We start from the raw sequence: 14,821 nt of genomic DNA, 5'->3' as shown, positions 1-14,821 counted from the left end.
ACAGCGTATACTGTGCCCACTTGCCCAGTGCCACCACTCATATCTGGTGTAACAGTAGTGTACATTTAAAAAAAACAACACTTTTTTGACTGTGAAATAATAGCAGACAGCTGCCAGTACCCAAGATGGCCGCCAATAAGGCAGATGGGGAGGGTTGGAGAGCTGTTTTGGGGGATCAGGGAGGTTGGGGGCTAAGGGGGGATGCTACACCACAGCATATGTAAATATGCTAAAAAATTAAAAATGTAAAAACCTTTTATTTTAGTACTGGCAGACTTTCTGCCAGTACTTAAGATGGTGGGGACAATTGTGGGGTGGGGGAGGGAAGGGAGCTGTTTGGGAGGGATCAGGGGGTCTGATGTGTCAGGTGGGAGGCTGATCTCTACACTAAAGCTAAAATTAACCCTGCAAGCTCCCTACAAACTACCTAATTAACCCCTTCACTGCTAGCCATAATACACGTGTGATGCGCAGCAGCATTTAGCGGCCTTCTAATTACCAGAAAGCAATGCCAAAGTCATATATGTCTGCTATTTCTGAACAAAGGGGATCCCAGAGAAGCATTTACAACCATTTGTGCTATAATTGCACAAGCTGTTTGTAAATAATTTCAGTGAGAAAACTAAAATTTGCGAAAAAATGTAATTTTTTTTTAAATTTGATCGCATTTGGCGGTGAAATGGTGGCATTAAATATACCAAAATGGGCCTAGATCAATACTTTGGGTTGTCTACTACACTACACTTAAGCTAAAATTAACTCTACAAGCTCCTTACATGCTCCCTAATTAACCCCTTCACTGCTGGGCATAAAACACGTGTGGTGCGCAGTGGCATATAGCAGCCTTCTAATTACCAAAAAGCAACGTCAAAGCCATATAAGTCTGCTATTTCTGAACAAAGGGGATCCCAGAGAAGCATTTACAACCATTTATGCCATAATTGCATAAGTTGTTTGTAAATAATTTCTGTGAGAAACCTAAAGTTTGTGAAAAAGTGAAGAATTTTTTTTTTATTTGATCGCATTTTGAGGTGAAATGGTGGCATGAAATATACCTAGATCAATACTTGTGGATGTCTTCTAAAAATATATATATACATCTCAAGGGATATTCAGGTATTCCTAACAGATATCAGGGTTCCAATGTAACTAGCGCTCATTTTGAAAAAAAGTGGTTTTGAAATAGCAAAGTGCTTCTTGTATTTATTTCCCTATAACTTGCAAAAAAAGCAAAGAACATGTTAACATTGGGTATTTCTAAACTCAGGACAAACTTTAGAAACTATTTAGCATGGTTGTTTTTTGGTGGTTGTAGATGTGTAACAGATTTTGGGGGTCAAAGTTAGAAAAAGTGTGTTTTTTTCCATTTTTTCCTCATATTTTATAATATTTTTAATAATAAATTATAAGATATGATGAAAATAATGGTATCTTTAGAAAGTCAATTTAGTGGCGAGAAAAACGGTATATAATATGTGTGGGTACAGTAAATGAGTAAGAGGAAAATTACAGCTAAACACAAACACAGCAGAAATGTAAAAATAGCCCTGGTCCTTAAGGGAAAAAAATTGAAAAATGACCTTGGTCCTTAAGGGGTTAAAAAAAAATAGAAATTTGACTGTGAAATAATAGCAGTCAGTTTCCTTCACGCGTGTGCGTTTCAGGGCCTGCCAGGGCACAGTTTCACACCAGTGCAATTCATATCTGGTGTAACAGTAGTGTACATTAAAAAAAAAATACAATTTTGACTGTAATAGATTGAATAGCAGTTAGTTGTCTGCAAGCGTGTGTGTCAGGCCTACAGCGTCTACTCTGCCAACTTCTGCCAGTGCACAGTGCCACTCATATCTGTTGTCACAGTAGCTTGCACGCATAGTACCACTAATCGAAAAAAAAATGACAGGCAAAGGCAGGCCACCCCGCAGGGGCCGTCATGGTCGTGGTGCTGTGATTCCCTTTGGCCCTAGAATAATGCCCAGTGTTCAGAGGCCACGTACCCTGAACTCGAAAAGTTCTGAGGACATAGTTCACTGGCTAACACAGGACACCCAATCTTCTACAGCTTCCGCTCGGAACCTTGACACACCATCCTCCTCCAGCTTAGCTTCGGGCACCTCTAAAGTTACCACTCACCCGCCTGCCACCACCACCAACACTAGCACCACAGCCGCTTCACTTGATCTGTCAGAGGAGTTATTTACACATCAGTTGGAAGAAATGAGTGATGCGCAACCATTATTGCCAGAGGATGAAGATAACAGTGATATGTCTCAGTCAGGCAGCATTACACACATGGACGTACGGTGTGATGATGATGATGTTGTACCCGCTGCGGGAGTTTGGTCTGTCACTCGGAAGCGGCCATAACCCTTACACTACCTGATCGATACAACATCATACCTGATGTTTTAAAGCACGTTATTCCAAACAATTTAGGAATGTTAGGTGATTTATGCCCTTTATGGATTAAAACCAGACTCTGCATCAACTATGTAATTTTCCATGGGAGTTTTGCCATGGATCCCCCTCCGGCATGCCACAGTCCAGGTGTTAGTCCCCTTGAAACAACTTTTCCATCACTATTGTGTCCAGAAAGAGTCCCTGTGGGTTTTAAAATTCGCCTGCCTTTTGAAGTGTATGGCGGTTCACCCGGTTCGCCAGTTCGCGAACATTTGCGGAAGTTCGCGTTCGCCGTTCGCGAACCCAAATTTTTATGTTCGAGACATCACTACATATAAACTATTATTAAAAACATCACAGACAAACACCGGGAAAAAAGAATTCTTCACAGGGGCAATACAGTCATTATAAATGTTGCTTGTTTGGCATTAAAATAGGTGATAAATCCCAACCACCTCCAGAGTGTCCACAACTATCCCTTTATTTCAATGTGAAATATGGAAATATTTTACACTTACAAACATTTATAACAACCCTGTTTCAAGTGTGTGTCCATAGCAGTTGCGGTTATAATTGTTTTACCACTCAGCAAAATGTTCTCATTTAGGCCCTGATGATAGAAAAATCCACAATGTGGTGGTATATTCAAAAGGGATCCATTGTGGGAACGAGTTTGCTTGTGAAATATTCAAAACTGTTGACCTCAGTGTTTTGAAGCCAATCTCGCTGAGCAGCGTTTTACTCTCTATCTCACTTACATTGAAGATGTAATGTAAATGATCGTTTTAACATAGATCACACATGTGCATTGCCTTTTTTGTGCATTTGGTACACTATTGAATAAAAGAATGGTAGCCAACACAGATTAAAAGAATAAAGAAATAATGTAATCAATTAGTTAAATAAAAGTTTTAATAAATTTGTTTATTCCTTATTCTACACAGACCAACACTATTAACCCCTAAAGCATCATGACCCCCAACGCAGCCTAAACCCACTACAATATTAACCCCTAAAGACCAATAACCCCCAATGCAACCTAAGCCCACTATATTTATTATTCCCAAAAAAGACATAACACCCAATGAAACCTAACCACACTACACTAGAGACATAACCCCAACGCAATCTAAGCCCTCTACACTATTAACCCCTGGAAACAACTTAAGCCCACTACACTATTAACTCCTAAAGCAATATAACCAGTCGTGTGTTAAATTCAATTACGCTCAAATGTTAGTTTACGTTCAACTCATAATACGCGCTCTAATTCTGTCACGCAAAAAAGTGATACATATTACTTATTGCTTGCGCTCTTCAGTTAGCACACTACTCCTAACCTAGTCCATAGCGTTTCATGTCTGTGTGCATGAGCCTTAAACGCTCAGGCCCCAAAACTGCATTTGCAGCTTCATAAATGTGTCCCTATGTCTTTACATAGTTTCCCAACCATCAAGTTAATCCACTTGTTGCACAAGATAATTTATCCAGCCGAAAATGTAAGTTAAGAAGCACGCTCCTCTGCCACTTCTGAGGTGGCGGACAGCAATTAACCCAATCGGATACAATTGTGATGATTGACCCCCCCCCCCCAGCCGCAATTGTACAAGAAATTATTGTGCAATGATAAATGCCAACAGTGTACGCTGTCGGCATTCATCAATGTCGGGCTGACATGATCCGCTACAGCGGATCCTGTCCGTATGACATATGTTAAATCGGCCCCATTGTCTCTCCTTTTTCATTATCAGCCTTGCATATGGAGATCAATGGATGTAACCAATACACTTAATATAGTGTGTAACAATGTAAATAGAGAATACAAATATAGTATAATATAGAAGGCTTTAAAATCAAATAAGAAAATTATAGTTTGTTTTCTATTCATGAATTGACCAAGAGGTAGGAGAAAGGAAAACTGGCAGCCAAAAGGTCAAATGCTACCTTTGAAGGCATGATGTGGGACAGAATATGGCCATGCAGCCAGTGTGAGTTTATTATTGTATACAATTAGCTGCACATCATTTTAAAAATTGTGACTAACTGGCATCAAAAGTGTGACTGAGATAAAAGCAAAATTACATGTAAGGCTTCTTCCAACTCTTGTTCCACCCCCCTATTCCACCCTCCCCCAGAGATATTTCCTCTGGAGTAGAAGAGGATGTGATCCTTATAGATGTAATTTATGCTTGACAGTAGTTTACCTTTTTTTTTCATATTTTTTAATTTGTTGTTATTTATTGTATTTCTGACATGGATTGCAAATGAGGAGCAAACTGTTTTGTGCAAGCGATATCATCTTTTCAAGTATTTGAAATTACAAGTGGAGCGAGAACACAAGTTCGCTAGCGCAATATTGATTTATGCGAGAATCTCAGAGCTGTGGTTAACTGTTTTCCGAGGTTAAAAAGTTGCACAAAACACTTCAAAAATTCATTACAAAGTACAGTTATACTCATAATAACACTGTCTAATAAAAATTATTCAAAATAAATATTGCACAGAAAACGTTATATGGGCACAAAGATATGAAATCTCAGGTGTTAGGGAAAAAAAAGCTGCCGAATGGCTTTAACATTGAGATACATACATATACTTGTACATACATATATTATGTGTCGCGCCGCACAGCTCAACTGTTGCTAGGAACGCAGCGCCTGCTGTCTGCTCGTTGCCTAAGGGGGAGTCGGCTCTTCTGTGCATGCGGCGGTGACGTCATCGCCGCAAGCTTCCTCCTGCAGAAGCCGGTCTGGATCTCCTGTGGTGCGAATCCTGCACCTATGTAAGTTATTTCAGTCCTACCTATCACTGCCCAAGTATAGGTGTTACTTACTGTTCTTATGGGTATTATTGATTTGTATGCTGGATTGTTATTTTGTTGCTGACCCCTGCTCGTCTGACCACTCTGCCTCTTTAACGCTTAACTGCTGGATTGATACTGCTGCTGAACTTTGCTTGTCTGACCACTTTACCTGTTAACCCTATCTGCCCTGAATTGCCTCACTGTTGCCAAATCCTGCCTGCCTGCCTGACCATCCTAGTGATTTACTCCTGGACTACCTTACTGTTGCCGAACCCTGCCTACCTGACCATCCTAGTGGTTTACCCCTGGACTGCCTTAGTGTTGCCGAACCTTGCCTGCCTGACCACCCTAGTGGTTTGTCTCTGGTTTCCTGCCTGTTGCCGCCAAGGACTGTCCTGCCTGTGGTGAGTGCCATTTATCTCATCTTGCAAACCTACTCTGCTCTGGGATATTCTTTATCATTCCGGCTCGACCCTGAGACAACAAGACTACTATCTATCTATTGGGTTCCTGTAAAGTGTGGCTATTTACCTGTAAGGGTCTCAAGGCGCTGAGGTTTGCAGTTCAGTCGAAGAGCCAGGTCTTGAGGTCCTTTCTGAACTTAGTTAGGGTGGTAGCTTGTCTGAGGTGCTGCGGGAGGGTGTTCCAAGTCTTGGCTGCCAGATGAGAGAAGGATCTGCCTCCCGCTGTGGTTTTCCTGATGCAGGGATGACAGCGAGGGCTTGGTCGGCTGATCAAAGTTGTCTAGTAGGGGTGTAGAAGGTAACGCGGCGGTTCAAGTATTCGGGACCGATGTTGTGGAGGGCCTTGAATGCGTGGGTGAGAAGCTTGAAGCTTATTCTTTTGTTGATGGGGAGCCAGTGCAGGTCCCGCAGGTGTTTGGTGATGTGGCATTGACGAGGGATGTCAAGGATTAGTCTGGCCGAGGAGTTCTGGATGCGTTGTAGTCTCTTTTGGAGCTTGATGGTGGTGCCGGCGTAGAGTACGTTACCATAGTCCAGTCGGCTGCTGACGAGGGCGTGAGTGACAGTCTTCCTGGTCTCGGTTGGGATCCATTTGAAGATCTTTCGCAGCAGGTGAAGTGTGTGGAAGCATGCAGAAGAGACGGCGTTGATTTGCCGGTCCATGGAGAGCAATGAGTCCAGGATGACGCCTAGATTTTGTGCATGGACGGTGGGGGTTGGAGGGTGTCCGAGGGCTGTGGGCCACCATGAGTTATTACAAGCGGATGTGGTGGGACCGAGGAGGAGGACTTCGGTCTCGTCTGCGTTCAGCTTTAAGCAGTTGTAGTTCATCCAGGTGGCGACTGCTGTCAGCCCTTCGTGGACATTTCTCTTGGCAGTGGTGGGGTCACTGGTGAGTGAGATGATTAGCTGGGTGTCGTCGGCATAGGAGACGATGTTGAGGTCATGTTGTCGGGCGATGGCGGAGAGAGGGGCCATGTAGATGTTGAATAGGGTGGGGCTCAGCAAAGAGCCTTGGGGTACACCGCAGCTGATTTCTGTGGGCTTGGAGGTGAAGGGTGGGAGTCTAACTTTCTGGGTTCTACCGGTGAGGAAGGAGGTGATCCATTCCAGGGCTTTGTCGCGTATGCCGGCATCGTGTAGTCGGTTGTGGAGGGTGAGGTGGGAGACAGTGTCGAATGCTGCTGAGAGGTCTAGGAGAATGAGGGCGGCAGTCTCTCCTCGGTTGAGTAGGGCGAGGATGTCATCTGTGGCGGCGAGGAGGGCGGTCTCGGTGCTGTGGTTGCTCCTGAAACTGGATTGGGAGGGATCCAGGGTGTGGTTGGCTTTGATGTAGTCAATGAGTTGCGCGTTGATGGACTTCTCGATGACTTTGGCCGCAAAGGGGAGCAAAGAGATTGGGCGGTAGTTCTTCGGATCATTGGGGTCAGCCGTGGGTTTTTTCAGTAGGGGTTTTAATTATGCATGCTTCCAGTCATCCAGGAAAGTGCCCGTTTCGATGGAGCAGTTAATGGTGCTGCAGAGCTCGGGGGCGATGGTGTCACCCGCTTTGTTGAAAATGTGATGCGGGCATGGGTCCGAGGGTGCTCCGGAGTGGATTGATCTCATGATTCTGATGGTGTCCTCTGTGGTGAGGGGGCTCCAGATGGTCAGTGGGGGGTAGGCGGTGGTGTATTTGGGTGAGGTATCGGTGGGAGTTGGTGGGTAGGCAGTGGTGGGTGAGTTCTGGGGCGCGAAGCTGTCATAGATGTCGACGATCTTGTGGTGGAAGTACATTGCGAGGTTATCGCAGAGGTCCTGGGAGGGCGGGATGTCGTTGGTGTTGCTGTTGGGATTGGAGAATTCCTTGATGACTGTGAATAGCTCCTTGCTGTTGTGGACATTAGCATTGATTCTATCTTGGATGGCTGTCTTCTTGGTGGTTTTGATGAGGTGGTGGTGGATAGTGATGGCTGTTTTATTTGAGGGGGTCTTGCTGGATCTCCAGGTCCTTTCCAATCACCTGCAGTGGCGTTTGGAGTCCTGGAGGGCAGGGGTGAACCAACTAGCCTTGTTGGTGGGTTGGCGGTTGGACGGTTTCTTGAGAGGGGCGAGGGTGTTGGCGCAGTCAGTGAGCCAGTGGTGGAGGTTGCGGGCGGAGGAGTTGGCATCTGTGGAGGTAGCTGGGGGGCACTTGTTCAGGGTGGAGTGCAGTTGGTCTTCGGTGATGTTTTTCCAGTTTCTGTGGGGTGGGTGGTGCTGCCAGAGGTGTGCAGTGGGTTTTGTTGAAGGAAAAATGTATGCAATGGTGGTCGGTCCAATGGAGTTCGGTGATGTGGTTGACTGAGATGTGGTTGCCTGCAGAGAAGATAGGGTTGAGTGTGTGTCCGGCTAAGTGGGTTGGGGAGTTAACAAGTTGCTTTAGTCCGATGGTTCCAAGGAGTGTAAATCTGTACAATTCTATTTGCTTATGCTAGTAAATAAATAGTAGTACAAACACTCCAATTTCAGTGTATATGCATATAGTCTCTTAGTAGAAATAGTGGTGGTTACTACGATATTTAATTCCCATCAGGTGGAGTGTCTAGAAGCATCAATGGATATATATATATACTCCAGCACAGTGTATGTATACCCTTTAATTAAGGACAAGCAGTAGCAGATTACAATTTCAAGTTCAAATTCAGGAGCTAAACAGCTCTACTCACGTCCCTTTGTTAGCGGTTGTCCTCCTTCCAGGTAGTGTTGTTATACACAGCATTCAGTATAGAGGGGTTCTTCCTACCCCTCCGTGCTCCTTAGTCCTCCTAGGTTATCCACTCATGTGCCACACACTAGTGGCCGGTCTGCGGACTCCTCAGCATGAAATTGCAGGCTCATAAGAAACGGGTGCCTGTCTCCTTCTGCCCGTGCTCACACTCTGTGGCCAAAGTTATGCAATATAGAAAGAAAAAAGTAGAGCACTGGGCTTAAATGGAGAATAAAATTATGACTTTATTGAATTCGACATATACAAACAAGGGACCATAGTCCCCAGGTTAAAAAACTGACTAATGAAGGACAGAGATCGGCTAACATGTTTCGGCTCCCACGCCGTAATTTTAGCCCAATTTAAAAACACGCTCACTTCCCTTCTAAAAAACGTCTCTCAAATTCCCATTGGATGTGTAGTACACACCTTCCTGTTTCTCCACCAATGGGAACACTGTCAGCTCCGGTCGCCGTGATTAGCTATGTTGTACACACCCTCACATACACGGACCAATCCGAGCTGACAGTGTATAACAAGTGCCGTTTCACATTTACTCGTTAATATATTCGCTCAATTTATGTATATAAAGCTATACAGAGAACAATTGTATTTAACAAAGGCTGCTCACAAAGCCAACCCACTCTTTCTGTTCCTATCCAGTATAAACCTCACTATACGCTGTTTATATTTCTTCCTTGCGTGTTTCTTGTCAATTGCCTAGAGTGAGATGTAACTCTTATGTTTACTGTCTGTTATGAATGGTATAGTAGAAATCCTATGTGTATCAAACCAAACTATTAATTATGTGATAATGTCCGCCGGACTTATGTTTTTGTAATAGATCTCCATTTCGTCCAGCCTAAAAGGGTGCTTTGCCTTTAATTTTCACTCACTGTTTTCAACTTAATATAAATTCACTTTGTCATTCTATTTTGTAGTTGGCATGAGTATTTAAATATTTAGAAGGTTCCTTTATATCATTACATGAATATACTGCTGCCTCCTATATAGAGTTGCAGGGCCACAAGTTCTGAGGTGCTCAATAATTACCTGTGAAGGCTAACAACATTATGCTGTATCCAACCACTGCTCTAATAATGTACAATAGAGCTCAATGAGGTGCAATAAGATGTATTTTTTTCCTCTCTCCCTTGTTCCATATAATAAATCGGATCTAGATGTAAGAAGGGTTTATAGCTTTGAATTAAATATGTATAATTTACTACTTCGATGGATAGCTAGTCCTAATTCTACCTTCTATTAGATAGTGAAATACTATTGTCTAACTGTTGGGATCTCTAGATACTATTGTTCACTTATCTCAGGGTCTTAGATATATATTGATATACCTGCTATTTCAAATCTTATATCAACCGTCCCTATAATAGAGTATTTGATATCTGATGCATGTGTGTAAACCCTTACTTATAATCCTTGGGGGAATATCTACCAGAAATTAATCAAGTCAAATTCAGAGTTGAGGCCTACTGGAACTCTGGACTTCAGTTTGAATATCCAGTAGGCCCCCCTCTCTTCCAATTTTCTAGTCCTGTCCTCACCCTTTTTCATAGGTGGTATCCTCTCTATGATGTTCCAAGTGAAGCTACTAACATCTTTGTTATGAAATAGCGAAAAATGATTAATTAGCGGTGTAGTTAGTACTCCTGTCCTAATGTCCGTCAAGTGTTCCCTAATCCTCACTCTAGCTTCTCTAGTACTAAGTCCTACATACTGGACTGCACATTGGCAGCAAGAGATAACATAAACAATAAAGGTTGATCTGCAGTTGAGGCACGACTTAATTGGGTACCTATCTCCTGTGGCCATGAACTCAAAGCTGTCACCTATCTGTACTTTGGCACATGCTAAGCACGCCTGGTAATTGCAACAAAACATACCATTAAATTGCAACCAGGACGACATGTTGCTAGTGCTCTTGTTCAATCTAGTTGGGGCCACCATGTTCCCTACTGTCCTACCCCTTTTATAGGCAAACCTCACACCTTCCTTCACTGTCTTGACCAACCCATCATCTGCTGTTAGCAGTGGTAAGTGATGCCTAATTATGTTGCAAATTTGGGGATACTGTTGTGAGTACTCTGTAATAAAAACCACTTGATTATCTTTTGAGCTCCCCTGCTCCTGTGGTCTTTTCCCCTGCAACAACTTTTTTCTGTCCAATGCTTTCACTTTTCTTCGTGCCTGCAGAATGGTGGACCTTTTGTAACCTCTCTCCTCCAATCTGCCAGCCAAGTCATCGGCTTGTGACTCATATTCTGCTTCTGAATTGCAGTTTCGTTTCAGGCGAATGAACTGGCCCTTCGCCACGCCATTGAAAACCCTTTTCGGATGACTGCTGGCAGCATGGAGAAGGGAGTTACCCGAAATCGGTTTCCTGTAAACCGTAGTTTCCACCAATTCATTTGGTGTGCCAAGCAGTTTGAGGTCAAGGAAGTTTATTTCATTTTTGTGGGACTCTGATGTAAAACTGATTCCAACTTCATTCTTGTTGAGGAATTCTACAAACTGCCCCATTTCAATAGTAGACCCCCTCCATATTATGAGGTCATCTATGAAACGTCTGTACCACACAATATCTCTCCTATAGGGGTTCCTCTCTCCAAAGACGTGGGAGAGCTCCCACCACCCCATAAACAGGTTGGCGTAGGAGGGGGCAAATTTAGCCCACATCGCCATCCCACGCCTCTGGAGGAAGAACTCCCCCTCAAACTCAAAATAATTGTGTGTCAGGAGGAATCTCGTGACCTCGATCACGTATTCCACAAACCTTCTGTCCTCACCAAACTCCTCATTGAGGAAGTAGCGAATGGCCTCAAGTCCCTTGTCATGCGGTATTGAGGAATACAGCGATCTCACGTCAACTGTGAGCCATACAAAATCTTGCTGCCATATCAGGTCACCTAGTAAGTTTAAGACATGCTTTGTGTCAGAGATGTAACTCCACAATTTTCCCACTAGGGGTTGCAGAATGCAATCCACCCATTCTGACAAATGTTCAAGGAGCGACCCTATCCCGCTGACAATTGGCCTTCCCTGTACATTGCTCAAGGACTTGTGGACCTTAGGGAGATGGTTAAATGTTGGTAAAGTTGGATTAGTAACCAACAGATACTTTTTTGTATCTTCATCAATGTAACCCATGTCCATTCCATCATTGACAAGGGAGGCCAATTGTTTCTTGTACATTGCGTTTGGGTCACCTCTCAATTGGACATAGTCGTCCAGGTTCCTGAGTTGCCTATGTGCCTCTCCTATAAAATCTTTCTTATTGAGCACCACAATGGCACCTCCCTTATCTGCAGCGCTTATAACCAGAGCCTCATTTTCTCTGAGGCTTTGGATCGCTGTTCTCTGGACTTTACTGATATTATGATTTTTACCCCTCCTGGTAATGTATTGCAATCTGGTTAAATCCTCCTCAACCCTTTTCTGGAATTTCTCTAATTGTGATCCCCTACTTTGCACTGGGTAAAAGCGTGACTTGGACTTTAAGTGGGGTTTTCTATGCGTTTCTAGCCCCTCATTAGGAGTCGGTTCCTGTAGGGACTCCAGTACTCGTATATCACAGTACTCCTGAAAGTCTAGTGCTGCACTGACAGTGGGGGCTTGATTGGACTCTTGCCCCAAATTTATCATAATGGCATCATGTCTCTCATTCATAATAGTTTTATTAGTTGTATCAAAGTGTTTTTTCACAGTCAATTTCCTTATAAGTCAATTAACATCTAATTTAGTTCTAAAGAGATTGAAGTCACTTGTGGGCACAAAAGTTAGGCCAAGGCTTAGCACCTCCAATTCAACTTCCGTTAGTTTGTGTTCCGATAAATTGATTACATTTCTTCCCGGTAACTCCCTCTTCCTCTGCCTCTCCTGAGGGGATATCGATGTTGTTATGGTTGGAAACCCTTCTTCTCCTTCTTTTGGAATTAGTAGTTTTGGTTTTGGTTTCCTCCTCCCCCCCCTTCTGGTGTTTTTGGGGGGAGTTGAAAAACCTGTTCCATCTGTGCCCTCTCGTTGTCATGGTAAGGACCTCTCTGCTCAGCTACCTCTCTATAGTTTGAAGGTATATAGTTGTCCTGTGTGGTATTTTTGAGGATAGGAGGTAATCTTCTGGGTCCTTCTTTGGGTCTGGCAGTTTGGTCAAATGTCTCCCTAAATTCTTGCATCTGAGGTATTTGGCCACTCTGGTATTGCTCATCACCCCCAGATCCTGATCCTTCCTCATAGGATTCTCCTTCACTTTCATTGAAGTTCACTCTCCTCCCTCTATTTCTTCTATGTCTGTTTCCGCCCTTCTGGCGTTGTCTGTGTGGATATTCATTCTGTTCCTTTCTTGTTGCGAATCTCTCCTTGCGGTTCCAAACATATACTTTACTTTGTTCATAGTCCAACTGGTCCCTCACATACTTTTGGTGTTTTATTTCAAGGAGTAATTTCTTGGCTTGTGCCACTACTTCTTGTAGAGTTTTGTCAAATTTGGCAAAGCTTGATTCTCTACTCCTCTTGTTAAGTTCCTCCTGAACTGTCTTAATTTTTTGGCTTAGATCCAATAAAGCCTTCTCTTTAAATTCAATTATCAGTAGAATAAGTTTTAATGAGCATTCAGTTAGATGCCCATTCCATAGTTCTATAAAAGTCAGGTCATCTGTAATGAAGGTGGGGAACTTATTGAGCCGTAGGCCCCTTGGTATAATACCCAATTCATGGTATTTCTTTAATGCTAGAATATCCCATTTGAGTTTATCTTCTTTAACCAAGAAAAATTCCAACTCTTCAAACAAGGCAATTAAGCTATAGTCTCTTTTATCTGTAGAAAAGATAATTGTTAGAGTCCCAAGTTCCTGTGTCCCTCTGTATAGCTGAGCATAATGAGAACGGTATTTCAGTTACGTCAGATTCCCCTTCCTTTTTTCAATGGATGTAATGTTCAGCAATCTATGTATACAATACTGAATCTTGATCACTTTTAGTGGAGTTTAATCTGTGACGTGGGTCAGTTACTGGAGCCTGGCCAATTGCTCCACCAGTAGGCTTAGGAAAAGAGGAAACAAATTGATTTGTAACTGTCCACAGTGTCACAGTAGACCGGTTTGTTGCAAACACTATAGATAGGAGTGTAAATCTGTACAATTCTATTTGCTTATGCTAGTTAATAAATAGTAGTACAAACACTCCAATTTCAGTGTATATGCATATACGGCTAGATTTGGAATTTTGTCGGTAACGACCCGAAAAACTAACGCCGGCTTTTTTCTGGCCGCAGCATAAAAATAACTCTGGTATTGAGAGTCCACATAAAGGCTGCGTTAGGCTCCAAAAAAGGAGCGTAGAGCATTTTTAACGCAGCTTCAACTCTCGATACCAGAGTTGCTTACGCAAGCGGCCAGCCTCAAAAACGTGCTCGTGCACGATTCTCCCATAGGAAACAATGGGGCTGTTTGAGCAGAAAAAAAACCTAACACCTGCAAAAAAGCCGCGTTAAGCTCCTAACGCAGCCCCATTGTTTGCTATGGGGAAACACTTCCTACGTCTGCACCTAACACTTTAACATGTACCCCGAGTCTAAACACTTCTAATCAGCCAATCAGAATCAAGTTCAATCTGATTGGCTGATTGGATCAGCCAATCGGATTGAACTTGATTCTGATTGGCTGATTCCATCAGCCAATCAGAATATTCCTACCTTAATTCCGATTGGCTGATAGAATCCTATCAGCCAATCGGAATTCGAGGGATGCCATCTTGGATGACGTCCCTTAAAGGAACCGTCATTCGTCGTTAGTCCGTCGGGCCAGCAGGATGTTCCGCGTCGGAGGTCTGCAAGATGGATCCGGAAGAAAGAAGATTGAAGATGCCGTTGATAGAAGACTTCATCCGGATCATGGACCTCTTCAGCTCCCGCTTGGATGAAGACTTCATCCGGATCATGGACCTCTTCAGCTCCCGCTTGGATGAAGACTTCAGCCGGATTATGGACCTCTTCAGCCCCCCGCTTGGGCTTGGATCAGGACATCGGAGGAGCTCTTCTGGACAGATTGTTGAACCCGGTGAGGTGAAGACAAGGTAGGAAGATCTTCAGGGGCTTAGTGTTAGGTTTATTTAAGGGGGGTTTGGGTTAGATTAGGGGTATGTGGGTGGTGGGTTGTAATGTTGGGGGGCTTGGGTATTGTATGTTTTTTTTTTACAGGCAAAAGAGCTGAACTTCTTGGGGCATGCCCCGCAAAGGTCCCTGTTCAGGGCTGGTAAGGTAAAAGAGCTTTGAACTTTAGTTATTTAGAATAGGGTAGGGCATTTTGTTATTTTGGGGGTCTTTGTTATTTTATTAGGGGGCTTAGAGTAGGTGTAATTAGTTTAAAATTGTTGTAATATTTTTCTTATGTTTGTAAATATTTTTTTATTTTT

Source organism: Bombina bombina, chromosome 5 (genome assembly GCF_027579735.1).
Source record: "Bombina bombina isolate aBomBom1 chromosome 5, aBomBom1.pri, whole genome shotgun sequence".
Classification (NCBI taxonomy): domain Eukaryota; kingdom Metazoa; phylum Chordata; class Amphibia; order Anura; family Bombinatoridae; genus Bombina; species Bombina bombina.
Note: the sequence above shows the minus strand (reverse complement) of the source record.